The sequence below is a fragment of the Natator depressus genome, chromosome 3 (assembly GCF_965152275.1).
Source record: "Natator depressus isolate rNatDep1 chromosome 3, rNatDep2.hap1, whole genome shotgun sequence".
NCBI lineage: Eukaryota > Metazoa > Chordata > Testudines > Cheloniidae > Natator > Natator depressus.
Genome location: NC_134236.1, coordinates 183,880,029 through 183,894,989, shown reverse-complemented (window position 1 = coordinate 183,894,989; position 14,961 = coordinate 183,880,029). Strand labels below are relative to the sequence as shown.

Below are 14,961 nucleotides of genomic sequence, written 5' to 3'. Positions count from 1 at the left end.
CTTGGCATTAAATAGCAAGATTTTGCTCTAAACACAGAGGTCCTTGATTTCTGCAACATCACAGGCATTGAAGATTTATATCTCAGATTGTGTGGTCATGTGGTCTGTATGTCTGACAGAAGAATATCAAAGTCTCTTCTACAGAGAATTGCAGGCTCGAACTTGTTTTAGAGGTAGACCAAGAAAACGTTACAAAGATACTCTCAAGGCCAATCTCCAGTCTTGCAGTGTTAACTTCAACACCTGGGAGCTCTTATCCCATGATAAGACTTAATGACAACAGCTCTGCCATCTCAGATTGAAAAACTTTGAGAGCTCTTGAGGATTGCTGCAATCAAGTGGAAATGTGCAAGGCATAAAGCTAAAAGCAGTCCACATTCTGCTACAATTGCTTTCACCTGTCTGAAATTGGTGTTTGGTCTCATCTCAGGACCCACAATAAGTGACTGTAGCTCATCCATTAAATTCAACAGGAGACTCCATCACCATCAGTATGTGTGTATATTATAGGTGGAACTTGTAGCAGTTCCCGTTATAAGGCCTTTTAACTTTAACCATCTAGGCTGAAATCTTCCATATTGCTTCAGCCTGAATTTATTTTGGAAACTTTCAGTCAAAGTGGTTCTGCCTTTTCTGAGACCAAAGCTAAGAAAAAGTCTATTGCTTTGCCCATTGTAAAAATTTCTGTTGATCTTTTGGAGAAGCTGTCATCGGGCCCAAAGCTTTTAAGACAGGACTTGAAATTTGGCAGGGGGAGGTGGCATTTGTGTCAGGGATGTGCAAAAAGCCATCCCCAGGAAAATCCAAACAAATGTGACTAAGTTATAAGCTTTTGAAAAAATGCAGTTTGCACATGCTCAGTAGAGCTGCCTCAGATTTTAGTAGCTAAATTCCCAAGATTCTCTCCATATGGGTCATGCTCTAACCTCGGACTGAGCAGGTCTCCTCCTGTAACTGCATCTCCATGTTGCTGTAGGCTGGGCTGGGGCCAGACTCCGGAACTGAGAGCAAAGAGACTCACTCCTGTGTTCTCAGTGCTGCCTCCCACCCCAGTGGGTCCAGGCAGTGTAGACTGGGAGTTCCCAGGCAAGAAGACTGGGAACTGGTGGGGGGAGGAGAGGGGAGACATCTAACAAGAGGAGCTGAGTATGGGGGAAGAATTGGGATTGGCTTGGTGAAGAGACTGGATGAGGATTCCAGATAGGGAGACTCAGACACTATGATTAGGTGTGCCCAGGAAGGGAGACTTGGATTGGGAACCAGTGGAGAAGGGGAATGTAGGTGTGGCAACAGAGCAACTGTAAGCCCTGTGGGCAGGGAGAGAGACCAACTGGACAAGGAACCAGGACAGGTGGGGGGAAATGGAACTGGCTGGCTAGGAGACTGGGGACAAGGAGCTGATAAATTATTTAGAATCTGGCCTCCTTATATTGTAGGTTAATTTAATTTGTGGACAATATCTACTACTCCTGGGGGAATTCAGCACCACTGCGCAATGCAGAATTTTGCAGAAATTAACATGCATACAGAATTTCCTTTCCCCTGTAGAAATGAGCTGCTGTGCTGCTGGCTGTCACTAGGGGCCACATGACCTGGCAGAGCCTATCTCACACAGAAGACACTGTCGGGAAGGGGGAGGGAGCTAGAGGGTTCCTGGCAGCTGCAGTTCCCAGGATGCCCTGAGGGAAGGAGATGGCAGTGTGCAGGAAACTCCATGCAAGCCTGGGACCAAGCATCAGGCTGTTTCTCCCTCTGGATCCCTGGGCTCTGTGTGGGAGAGGGGTGGCTGTCTGGGCTGGGTCGGATGACCAGATGTCCTGATTTTATAGGGACAGTTCTGATATTTGGGACTTTGTTTTATATAGGCACCTATTACTCTCCACCCCCGTCCCAATTTTTCACACTTGCTGTCTGGTCACTCTAGGGCTGGGGGTGGGTGGGGCAGCTGGACTCAGGGCAGAGACGGTGCAGGTGTCTGGACCAGGGGAGGTCCATGGCTGGACTCTGGGGGAGAGGAGGTATCTGGGCCGGGCCCCCCAAAACTAGGCTATGGGGGGGTTGGGTTTATTGTCTGGGGGGTGCACCATGGCTGGGCTCTGTGGGGAGGGGTTATGGGTGTCTGGCCCCCTTAGCTGGGCTCTGGGGTGATGGGGGGGAAGGGGGCAAAGAAACAGGAACTGGGTTGTCATAAGCAATATTTATGTGGCTTTCCCCCTGATGAACAATCAATATATAGAAACTCTTAGCATATAAAAAAGCTGTCATGACATAAAGCATAAATAAGTTATTTAATGTTCAGGAACTTTGGGTTGATGAGTGAATAGTTTGCATTGAGCTACAATCATACTGTATTTTCCACTCCATGCATCTATTCACTCATCAACCCAAAGTTCCTGAACATTAAATAACTTATTTATGCTTTATGTCATGACAGCTTTTTTATATGCTAAGAGTTTCTATATATTGATTGTTCATCAGGGGGAAAGTCACATAAATATTGCTATTACATAAAATAATTCAAAGCTAAGTCTCTAAAGCCAAAGAAGGACTGAAAGTGTATTCACCTAGATTGCATCTAGCCTGCAGTCTTCCAATCTGTTTATAAGAATCATCTCCCCTACTTACAGGTTCACAACTGTAAAATAGAGAATATGGAAATCTTGTTGCCTGATACAAGGACAGGATCAATATGTTCCAGTGATATTGGATTGAAGGGAAGGAAATAAAGCTCTTGGCAAAGCACCTGTACCTCTCATGGAAAAAGTTTCAGAGTTAGTCAAATCTCCCCTCCTGCAGTCTTATGCTAGATTCAGTCTTATGCTAGATATCAGGATAAATATTATTAATCACAGCAGGTATGATGTGTTTAAAGAATGAACTTAAAATAACAATAAAGAAAATATCTGATCTGATCCATCAGATTGCATCTACCCTGCAGTTTTTAAAACAAGTTGCCACATATTTCCTAATTGCAACCCACATGGGAGCTTTTCCAGGAGCACTAGAAGAATGATGTGAAATCAGTACTGGCATTGGAAAATTCATCACAGCTTTACCATTGGCCATCTCACTGTCAGAGTATCTCTAATGTTATAGTCAATGGGGGGAAAAAACAAAACTATAGCCTTGACTATGATGGAGATCAAGAGAAAATATTTGACTTTGGGGTAAACAGAAAGCATAGAGAGGAAAGACCTATTCCATAGGAGCCAGGTGCAGCTAAAGGGAGTGCCCTATTGCCTCACACCACATTGGACCTGCCAGAGGGATGCATCAGCTCATGACAGCCTCTCCACTCAGCTATGTAGACTAGTGCTCAACTAACTTTCTATCAGGAGCCCCAAACTGGGCCCAGTAGCAGTCTAAAAAGTCACCAGGAGGTGGCAGCAGCACCTGCTGAAGCAGGTAAAAGAGCAGGTTCCCCAAGGAGGGTCATATTAGAGCTACATGGAGTACTAGAGCCTCAGGGTGACAGAGAAGGTAGAATCATAGAATATCAGGGTTGGAAGGTCATCTAGTCCAACTCCCTGCTCAAAGCAGGACCAATCCCCAACTAAATCATCCCAGCCAGGGCTTGGTCAAGCCTGACCTTAAAAATATCTAAGGAAGGAGATTCCACCACCTCCCTAGGTAACGCATTCCAGTGCTTCACCACCCTCCTAGTGAAAAAGTTTTTCCTAATATCCAACCTAAACCTCCCCCACTGCAACTTGAGACCATTACTCCTTGTTCTGTCATCAGCTACCACTGAGAACAGTCTAGATCCATCCTCTTTGGAACCCCCTTTCAGGAAGTTGAAAGCAGCTATCAAATCCCACCTCATTCTTCTCTTCCCAGACTAAACAATCCCAGTTCCCTCAGCTTCTCCTCATAAGTCATGTGTTCCAGTCCCCTAATCATTTTTGTTGCCCTCCACTGGACTCTTTCCAATTTTTCCACATCCTTCTTGTAGTGTGGGGCCCAAAACTGGACACACTACTCCAGATGAGGCCTCACCAATGTTGAATAGAGGGGAACGATCACGTCCCTCGATCTGCTGGCAATGCTCCTACTTATACATCCCAAAATGCCATTGGCCTTCTTGGCAACACTGTTGACTCATATCCAGCTTCTCATGCACTGTAACCCCTAGGTCCTTTTCTGCAGAACTGCTGCCTAGTCATTCGGTCCCTAGTCTGTAGCGGTGCATGGGATTCTTTCGTCCTAAGTGCAGGACTCTGCACTTGTCCTTGTTGAACCTCATCAGATTTCTTTTGGCCCAATCCTCTAATTTGTCTAGGGCCCTCTGTATCCTATCCCTACCCTCCACCGTATCTACCTCTCCTCCTAGTTTAGTGTCATCTGCAAACTTGCTGACAGTGCAATCCACACCATCCTCCAGATCATTTATGAAGATATTGAACAAAACCAGCCCGAGGACCGACCCTTGGGGCACTCCACTTGATACTGGCTGCCAACTAGACATGGAGCCATTGATCACTACCCGTTGAGCCTGACAATCTAGCCAACTTTCTATCCACCTTATAGTCCATTCATCCAGCCCATACTTCTTTAACTTGCTGGCAAGAATACTGTGGGAGACCGTGTCAAAAGCTTTGCTAAAGTCAAGGAGCAACACGTCCACCGCTTTTCCCTCATCCACAGAGCCAGTTATCTCATCATAGAAGGCAATTAGATTAGTCAGGCATGACTTGCCCTTGGTGAATCTATGCTGACTGTTCCTGATCACTTTCCTCTCCTCTAAGTGCTTCAGAATTGATTCCTTGAGGACCTGCTCCATGATTTTTCCAGGGACTGAAGTGAGTCTGACTGGCCTGTAGTTCCCAGGATCCTCCTCCTTCTCTTTTTTAAAGATGGGCACTACATTAGCCTTTTTCCAGTCGTCCGGGACTTCCCCGGATCGCCAGGAGTTTTCAAAGATAATGGCCAATGGCTCTGCAATCGCATCCGCCAACTCCTTTAGCACTCTTGGATGCAGTGCATCTGGCCCCATGGACTTGTGCTCGTCCAGCATTTCTAAATAGTCCCGAACCACTTCTTTCTCCACAGAGGGCTGGTTACCTCCTCCCCATGCTGTGCTGCCCAGTGCAGTAGTCTGGGAGCTGACCTTGTTTGTGAAGACAGAGGCAAAAAAAGCATTGAGTACATTTAGCTTTTTCCACATCCTCTGTCACTAGGTTGCCTCCCTCATTCAGTAAGGGGTCCACACTTTCCTTGACTTTCTTCTTGTTGCTAACATACATGAAGAAACCCTTCTTCTTACTCTTAACATCTCTTGCTAGCTGCAACTCCAGGTGTGATTGGCCTTCCTGATTTCACTCCTGCATCCCCGAGCAATATTTTTATACTCATCCCTGGTCATTTGTCCAATCTTCCACTTCTTGTAAGCTTCTTTTTTGTGTTCAAGATCAGCAAGGATTTCACTGTTAAGCCAAGCTGGTCGCCTGCCATATTTACTATTCTTTCTACACATCGGGATGGTTTGTCACTGTAACCTCAATAAGGATTCTTTAAAATACAGCCAGCTCTCCTGGACTCCTTTCCCCCTCATGTTATTCTCCCAGGGGATCCTGCCCATCAGTTCCCTGAGGGAGTCAAAGTCTGCTTTTCTGAAGTCCAGGGTCCATATTCTGCTGCTCTCCTTTCTTCCCTGTGTCAGGATCCTGAACTCGACCCTCTCATGGTCACTACCTCCCAGGTTCCCATCCACTTTTGCCTCCCCTACTAATTCTTCCCGGTTTGTGAGCAGCAGGTCAAGAAGAGCTCTGCCGCTAGTTGGTTCCTCCAGCACTTGCACCAGGAAATTGTCCCCTACCCTTTCCAAAACCAGGTATTTTCACTGTTATAGATTGCTTCACTCTATTATGCCCAGATCTCAAAAATCTATGCAAAAACTCATTCATGTGAGGCTATAATTCATGTTAATTGGGGTGTACAACATGCACCCTTCCAAAAGAGCCTGATTCTGTATGGTACTGAGTGCCTTCAACTCCCATGAAAATCAGTTTTCAAAATGATGAAATGCAGAAGAAGTGTGGAAGGCATATAAGTTGCACAATGCCTGGAAACAGAGAGGAATGAAGCCACATATCAGGTTTATTTCTTATTTTATGTTTTTAATAAAAGCACGAGAAAGCAATACAACAGACATACACAAAATAATACGTAGTACTCTCCTTGAGGCTGTATGTATGTTCAAAACTATTGATCTTCTGGAAATGAGATATTACATTTATAATTTATGAAAGAATAAAAATATAATTACCAAAATTTGCTATATTTGGTCTAGGAGAATAAGTAAAGCAGAGGTTCACTGATATTCCCTAAATAAAGCAGAAGACACGTCTAGTCCTCTATTTCCTTAAGAAACAGCAGGTGGCTGCAGCAGTGAAGCGAGACTATAAAAGCTGGGATGTGGTGGTCTTTCAAGAAAGTCAGATCCCATCATTATCATTATTTTATTATTTGCATCCAGAAGGCTCAGTCAGGTTTGAAGTCATATTACGGTACTGCCAACTCCAAGCATTCAAAAATCATGAGTCAGACATAAAAAATCATGAGATTGTCTTTTAAATCTTACTCTTCTTATAATGTTTAAAATGCAAGCAAGAAAAATAAACAAAAAAACCATGAAGATTTCCAGTTCTAAAACTCTTGCAAAGGGGATGTTTTTTTACCAAAAAGGGAAGATTATCTTTTAACTAACTCGTTCCTAAGTTACAGTGAAATTGGTTAAAACAGTGCAGTTCCATGGACAGAGAAACATCAAATAAATCAGACACTCACAATAAAAGAAATTGGGTGAAGGGGTTATATTTGTTTTTACAATTTATATTGTTATGGTTGGAGTCACCAAGTGGTGCTTTTACACACAGTTTTACAAGATCTTAGCCCTGGTCTACACTAGGAGTTGAGGTCGAATTTAGCAGTGTTAAATCGATTTAACCCTGCACCCGTCCACACGATGAAGCCCTTTTTTCGGACGTAAAGGGCTCTTAAAATCTATTTCCTTACTCCACCCCCGACAAGGGGATTAGCGCTTAAATCGGCCTTGCCGGGTCGAATTTGGGGTACTGTGGGCGCAATTAGACGGTATTGGCCTCCGGGAGCTATCCCAGAGTGCTCTATTGTGACTGCTCTGGACAGCACTCTCAACTCAGATGCACTGGCCAGGTAGACAGGAAAAGGCCCGCAAACTTTTGAATTTCAATTTCCTGTTTGCATGGTCACCTGCAGCTTGCCATGCTGGCCAGAGCTCATCAGCAGAGGTGACCATGCAGAGCTCATCAGCAGAGGTGACCATGATGGAGTCCCAGAATCGCAAAAGAGCTCCAGCATGGACCGAACGGGAGGTACAGGATCTGATCGCTGTATGGGGAGAGGAATCCGTGCTATCAGAACTCCGTTCCAGTTTTCGAAATGCCAAAACATTTGTCAAAATCTCCCAGGGCATGAAGGACAGAGGCCATAACAGGGATCCGAAGCAATGCTGCGTGAAACTTAAGGAGCTGAGGCAAGCCTACCAGAAAACCAGAGAGGCGAACGGCCGCTCCGGGTCAGAGCCCCAAACATGCCGCTTCTATGATGAGCTGCATGCCATTTTAGGGGGTTCAGCCACCACTATCCCAGCCGTGTTGTTTGACTCCTTCAATGGAGATGGAGGCAACACAGAAGCAGGTTTTGGGGACGAAGAAGATGATGATGATGAGGTTGTAAATAGCTCACAGCAAGCAAGCGGAGAAACCAGTTTTCCCGACAGCCAGGAACTGTTTCTCACCCTGGACCTGGAGCTAGTACCCCCCAAACCCACCCAAGGCTGCCTCCCGGACCTACCAGGCAGAGAAGGGACCTCTGGTGAGTGTACCTTTTAAAATACTATACATGGTTTAAAAGCAAGCATGTTGAATGAAAAATTTGCCCTGGCATTCGTGGCTCTCCTGGATGTACTCCCAAAGCCTTTGCAAAAGGTTTTTGGGGAGGGCAGCCTTATTCCATCCACCATGGTAGGACACTTTACCACTCCAGGCCCGTAGCACGTACTCGGGAATCATTGTAGAACAAAGCATTGCAGTGTATGTTTGCTGGCGTTCAAACAACATCCGTTCTTTATCTCTCTGTGTTATCCTAAGAAGAGTGATCTCATTCATGGTCACCTGGTTGAAATAGGGTGCTTTTCTTAAGGGGACATTCAGAGGTGCCCATTCCTGCTGGGCCGTTTGCCTGTGGCTGAACAGAAATGTTCCCCACTGTTAGCCACGCGGTGGGGGGAGGCAAAATGCGACCTTGTAACGAAAGCACATGTGCTATGTATGTAATGTTAACAGCAAGGTTTACCGTGAAAGAGTGTACCCATTGTTCTATAAAATGTGTCTTTTTAAATACCACTGTCTCTTTTTTTTTCTCCACCAGCTGCATGTGTTTCAAGGATCACAGGATCTTCTCCTTCCCAGAGGCTAGCGAAGATTAGAAGGCGAAAAAAACGCACTCGAGATGAAATGTTCTCCGAGCTCATGCTGTCCTCCCACACTGACGGAGCACAGACGAATGCATGGAGGCAGACAATGTCAGAGTGCAGGAAAGCACAAAATGACCGGGAGGAGAGGTGGCGGGCTGAAGAGAGTAAGTGGCGGGCTGAAGAGAGGGCTGAAGCTGAAAGGTGGCTGCAGCGTGATGAGAGGAGGCAGGATTCAATGCTGAGGCTGCAGGAGGATCAAACTAATATGCTCCAGCATATGGTTGAGCTGCAGGAAAGGCAGCAGGAGCACAGACTGCCGCTACAGCCCCTGTGTAACCAACCGCCCTCCTCCCCAAGTTCCATAGCCTCCACACCCAGACGCCCAAGAACGCGGTGGGGGACCTCCGGCCACCCAGCCACTCCACCCCAGAGGATTGCCCAAGCACCGCTCCCTCCTGTGCTCTTCTAACTGCCCTGGTGTCTGGCTGTGCGAAACCAGCAGCCAGGCGATTTGCCTCAACCTCCCACCCCGCCATAAATGTCTCCCCCTTACTCTCACAGATATTGTGGAGCGCACAGCAAGCAGTAATAACAATGAGAATATTGGTTTTGCTGAGGTCTAACCGAGTCAGTTAAAAGCACATTCAAAAAGCAAAAGCACATTCTACCACCATTCTGCACTTGCTCAGCCTGTAGTTGAACAGCTCCTGACTTCTGTCCAGGCTGCCTGTGTCCAGCTCATGCCTTCATGAGCCATGGCATTAAGGGGTAGGCTGGGTCCCCAAGGATAACAATAGGCATTTCAACATCCCCAAGGGTTATTTTCTGGTCTGGGAATAAAGTCCCTTCCTGCAGCTTTTGAAACAGACCAGAGTTCCTGAAGATGCGAGCGTCATGTACCTTTCCCGGCCATCCCACGTTGATGTTGGTGAAATGTCCCTTGTGATCCACCAGTGCTTGCAGCACTACTGAAAAGTACCCCTTTTGGTTATGTACTCGCCTGCTTGGTGCTCCGGTGCCAAGATAGGGATATGGGTTCCATCTATGGCCCCACCAGAGTTAGGTTTCAGAGTAACAGCCGTGTTAGTCTGTATTCGCAAAAAGAAAAGGAGTACTTGTGGCACCTTAGAGACTAACCAATTTATTTGAGCATAAGCCTTCGTGAGCTACAGCCCACTTCATCCGATGAAGTGGGCTGTAGCTCACGAAGGCTTATGCTCAAATAAATTGGTTAGTCTCTAAGGTACCAGAGTTAGGGAATCCCATTGCAGCAAAGCCATCAACTATGACCTGCACATTTCCCAGGGTCACTACCCTTGATATCAGCAGATCTTTGATTGCGTTGGCTACTTGCATCAGAGCAGCCCCCCACAGTAGATTTGCCCACTCCAAATTGATTCCCGACTGACCGGTAGCTGTCTGGCGTTACAAGCTTCCACAGGGCTATTGCCACTCGCTTCTCAACTGTGAGGGCTCCTCTCATCTTGGTATTCGTACACCTCAGGGCAGGGGAAAGCAAGTCACAAAGTTCCATGAAAGTGCCCTTATGCATGCAGAAGTTTCGCAGCCACTGGGAATCGTCCCAGAGCTGCAACATTATGTGGTCCCACCAGTCTGTGCTTGTTTCCTGAGCCCAGAATCGGCATTCCACGGCATGAACCTGCCCCATTAGCACCATGATGCCCACATTGCCAGGGCCCGTGCTTTGAGAGAAGTCTGTGTCCATGTCCTCATTGCTCTCTTCACCGCGCTGACGTCGCTTACTTGCCTGGTTTCGCTTTGCCAGGTTCTGGTGCTGCATATACTGCTGGATAATGCATGTGGTGTTTAATGTGCTCCTAATTGCCAAAGTGATCTGAGCGGGCTCCATGCTTGCCGTGATATGGTGACTGCACAGAAAAAAGGCGCGGAATGATTGTCTGCCGTTGCTCTGACGGAGGGAGGGGCGACTGACGACATGGCTTACGGGGTTGGTTTATAGGGAATTAAAACCAACAAAGGGGGTGGCTTTGCGAGAAACAGAATGACCCCCTCAAGGATAGAACTCAAAACCTCAAGGATAGAACTCAAAACTGGGTTTAGCAGGCTGTTGATTTCACAGAGGGAGGGAGGAGAAAATGAATACAAAACAAATCTGGTCTATTTCTTGTTTTGAGCCACTTCATCTATCTTTATACATCTTGCTGGCAGCAGACTGTGCAGTACGACTGCTAGCCATCATCATCTCCTGGTTGCTCGGCAGAAGACGGTGCAGTATGACAACTAGCCATCATCTTCTGCTAGCTGGAGGTTAAAAGACAGTGCACTGCTGGTAGGACTCAATCGCCACGAGATGAAACAAGGGAAATGACCTGGCTGAGTCACTCCCATGTTTGCCCAGGCGCCCAGTTAAAAGAGCACCCAGGACTACGTTGATGACAGCTACCAGTCATACTGCACTGTCTGCTGCCAAAAGGCAATAAACTGCTGCTGTGTAGCAATGCAGTACCACGTCTGCCAGCACCCAGGAGACATACGGTGATGGTTAGCTGAGTGGGCTCCATGCTTGCCGTGGTATGGCGTCTGCACAGGTAACTCAAGAAAAAAGGCGCAAAACGATTGTCTGCCTTTGCTTTCATGGAGGGAGGGAGGGAACGGGGGCCTGACGATATGTACCCAGAACCACCCGCAACAATGTTTTAGCCCCATCAGGCACTGGGATTTCTACCCAGAATTCAAATGGGCGGCGGAGACTGCGGGAACTGTGGGATAGCCACCCACAGTGCAACGCTCCGGAAGTCGACGGTTGCCTCGGTACTGTGGACACACTCCGCCAACTCCATGCACTTAGAGCATTTGTGTGGGGACACACACAATCAACTGTATAAAAACGCTTTCTACAAAACCAACTTCTATAAATTCTACCTAATTTCGTAGTGTAGACATACCCTTTGTCTTAGGTAGGGTGTTAGCAGTATACAGCCTAGAAGAAAGGCTATATTACTGTCAGTTTTCAAAGGGAGTTTCTTTTACGGAATGGGGAAACTGTGGGAAGTAGCAAGTGAATTTGCTGTCTGCCTTAATATCTCTAACTTGAGTCAATTTTTGGAGCAGAGCTGCTCCCTGGGAGCTAGGCATTAGAGTTTTGGTGGAGATTTCGGAAAGATATTGCCTGCATGCTGTTTGAGGTCACCTCTGTTCAAGGACTAGATATAGTTTAAGATAAATAAGTTGCACTAAGAATTTACTCACACTGCTTCACTGATTTTTCCTCCAATGGGAAGCTAATCTGCAGGGCCCTAACATCTAATACCAGTCAGAAGAAGGGCAACATATATAGATAAATTAAATGTTATGTTTATTTTCTGTACACTTTTTAACTGTGCAGCAACTGAATTCTTATTACATTTATTTGTATAAATATAAAAATAGCAAAAGCTGGACTACATGAAAAAAGTTATTAATTAAAAAATAATTGTTAAAAATATTGTAGCCCTCTCATATTAAGCACTTTAAAATTGCATTGAAAGTTCAGTCTGTATTAGCTGGGCATATTAAAAAAAGAGGAAACAAGCCCTATTTTGAACTGGTAACTTGTACAAAATCTCAGATATGTCCAATAAAATAGATTTAAAAATTATTAAATATTAGAGCAAGTTGGAAAATGGTCATATGTTTGTAATTTTTTTTCAAAAAAATCATTTCCTTTTATTTTTCATTAAAATATAAATTTTTTCTAATTTTAATCACCCACAAAATATTTCAGTTTTTTGTTTGTGTTCTCTGTCTTTGTTTTATCTTTTTCTCCCTGAACCTCCTTTTCCTTTCTTTTTCCCTGCCTTTTACCTTTTTTCCATTTTGCCCCGAAAAAAGAATGGAGGGGGGGAAAAAGAAAAGAAGGAGGGAAGGGAACTAAAATATCAAAAAGTGTAAAACTGTCATTTTTGGTTTTGAAAACCAGATTTTTTTGTTTTGTTTTAGTTTTCCTTGAAATCAAAAACTCAGTTGATCTTTTTTTTCCATGAAAATTTTTCAGTTTTGTAAAAAGGCCATTTTTCATTAAAAGAAAAATTTTGAATGACAAATTTTAACCAGTTATATAAAATGCGTTACATGAACTGTGTTTCCAACCAGATGTCTCTGTTAGCTGGTTTCTTACATAGACCTCTAATCTTGCAGTCCTTTCATTCAACAGTCCTACTGAAGTCAGCTATTGCGTCCCTGGTCAGACCAATCCTCAGCCAATAATATCCACATTTTTTGGCCCTGCTAGCCTCTTGGTCACCCACCCCAGAAGGGAGTCTGCACCCGCATTCCACTTCCATAAGCGCCCCACATTAAGAAAGAGTATCAGAGTTTTCTTAACTCCAGCTAAACTCAGTTTAATGACATGGCAAGACCTGAGGCCCTACTGCCTGTGTTTTAACATCTCTGTAAGTGCACATCCTTGCAGTACATGTGCTGTTATGTTCCAGACACAGAAGCTGAAAGAGCCAATATTTCATTTTGTCCAAGAATAAGGAATATAGAAAGCTGATAAGAAAAATCACTCTAGAATTTTCAGAAGGTCAGAATGCAAGAGACAAAGTCAGATCTAAACAAATCGCATGGAATCTACATTCAGAATTTCATGTGAAATGTTCCCTACTTTAACCTGAGAGGGATGATAACTGATTTTTTTGGTCTCAAATAAGCTGTCAGAAGGAAAGGATAATCTGTACATAGTTTTCCTAAAAAATGATCCTACAGATCAGTTTACACAACTGTGAGAATAACTGTAGACAAATAACTTGGGACAGTTAAGTATCTGACAGACATACTGTGAGAATATGGAAAATATTTTCACTGACTATAAGAAAGAGAGCTCTCACAATGTTAGCCAGCACAATTCAGTTAATTATTTTCCCTCTTCTATCTCTAAGCATATTCCATCCTTCATCCTACCTTCTCCCTTTTCCTTCTTTTCTCACATTCATTGTCAGAACTAAGGCTACTTCCAGTGAGCCAACTAACCATGCCAGCATTGAGGGTATATCTGCACTACGGCTGGGAGGGTGTTTCCCAGCTTGGGTAGACAGACACCTGCTAAATCTGCTCGAGCTACCACTCTAAAAATAGCAGTGTTGATGGGGGTAGCACGGGTGGCAGTTCAAGCTTGCCACCTGAGTAAAAATTCACCTAGATCCCCAGGGTACTTATTCAGGTGACTAGCCCAAGCTGCTGCCCAAGCTACCCCCAGCTATGTGGCTATTTTTAGCATGCTAGCTCAAGCAGAGCTACCAAGTATCTATCTACCCAAGCTGAGATGTATGCTCCTTGCTGCAGAGTAGACATTCCCTATGTGGATTCACAATCAAGGGACAGACACTTGGATATCAGTGATACACCCAGTATAAATACCTATAAATGTATAAATTAGGTGTGCAGTTTGACAACTCTCTATAGTTGAATAGGTTTACATCACTTACCATGTTCATAGAATCATAGAAGATTAGGGTGGAAGAGACCTCAGGAGGTCATCTAGTCCAACCCCCTGCTCAAAGCAGGACCAACCCCAACTAAATCATCCCAGCCAGGGCTTTGTCAAGCCCGATCTTAAAAATATCTAAGGAAGGAGATTCCATCACTTCCCTAGGTAACCCATTCCAGTGCTTTACCACCCTCCTAGTGAAAAGGTTTTTCCTAATATCCAAACTAGACCTCCCCCACTGCAACTTGAGAGCATTGCTCCTTGTTCTGTCATCTGGCACCACTGAGAACAGCCTAGCTCCATCCTCTTTGGAACCACCCTTCAGGTAACTGAAGGCTGCTATCAAATCCCCCCCACTTTCCTCTTCCGTAGACTAAACAATCCCAGTTCTCTCAGCCTCTCCTCATAAGTCATGTGCCCCAGCCCCCTGATCATTTTCATTGCCCTCCCCTGGACTCTCTCCAATTTGTCCACATCCTTTCTGTAGTGGGGGCCCAAAACTGGACGCAATACTCCAGGTGTGGCCTCACCAATGCCGAATAGAGGGGAATAATCATTTCCCTCAATCTGCTGGCAGTGCTCCTACTAATGCAGCCCAATATGCCGTTAGCCTTCTTGGCAACAAGGGCACACTGCTGACTCGTATCCAGTTTCTCATCCACTGTAATCCCCAGGTCCTTTTCTACAGAACTGCTGCTTAGCCAGTCAGTCCCCAGCCTGTAGTGGTGCTTGGGATTCTTCCGTCCTAAGTGCAGGACTCTGCACGTGTCCTTGTTGAACCTCATCAGATTTCTTTTGACCAATCCTCCTATTTGTCTAGGTCACCCCATCCCTACCCTCCAGTGTATCTACCTGTCCCCCAGCTTAGTGTCAGCCATGAACTTGCTGAGGGTGGAATCTATCCCATCATCCAGATCATTAATAAAGATGTTGAACAAAACCAGCCCCAGGACCGACCCTTGGGGCACTCCGCTTGATACCGGCTGCCAACTAGACATCGAGCCATTGATCACTATCCGTTGAGTCCGACAATCTAGCCAGCTTTCTATCCACCTTA

At 45.3% G+C, this 14,961-nt stretch overlaps 1 pseudogene; it reads left to right on the top strand.

Annotated features, from left to right (window-relative positions):
• The window catches only part of LOC141985391 (uncharacterized), a 32,270-nt pseudogene extending 22,711 nt beyond the window's left edge, over window positions 1-9,559 (top strand).
• Window positions 9,560-14,961: the final 5,402 nt, after the last annotated feature.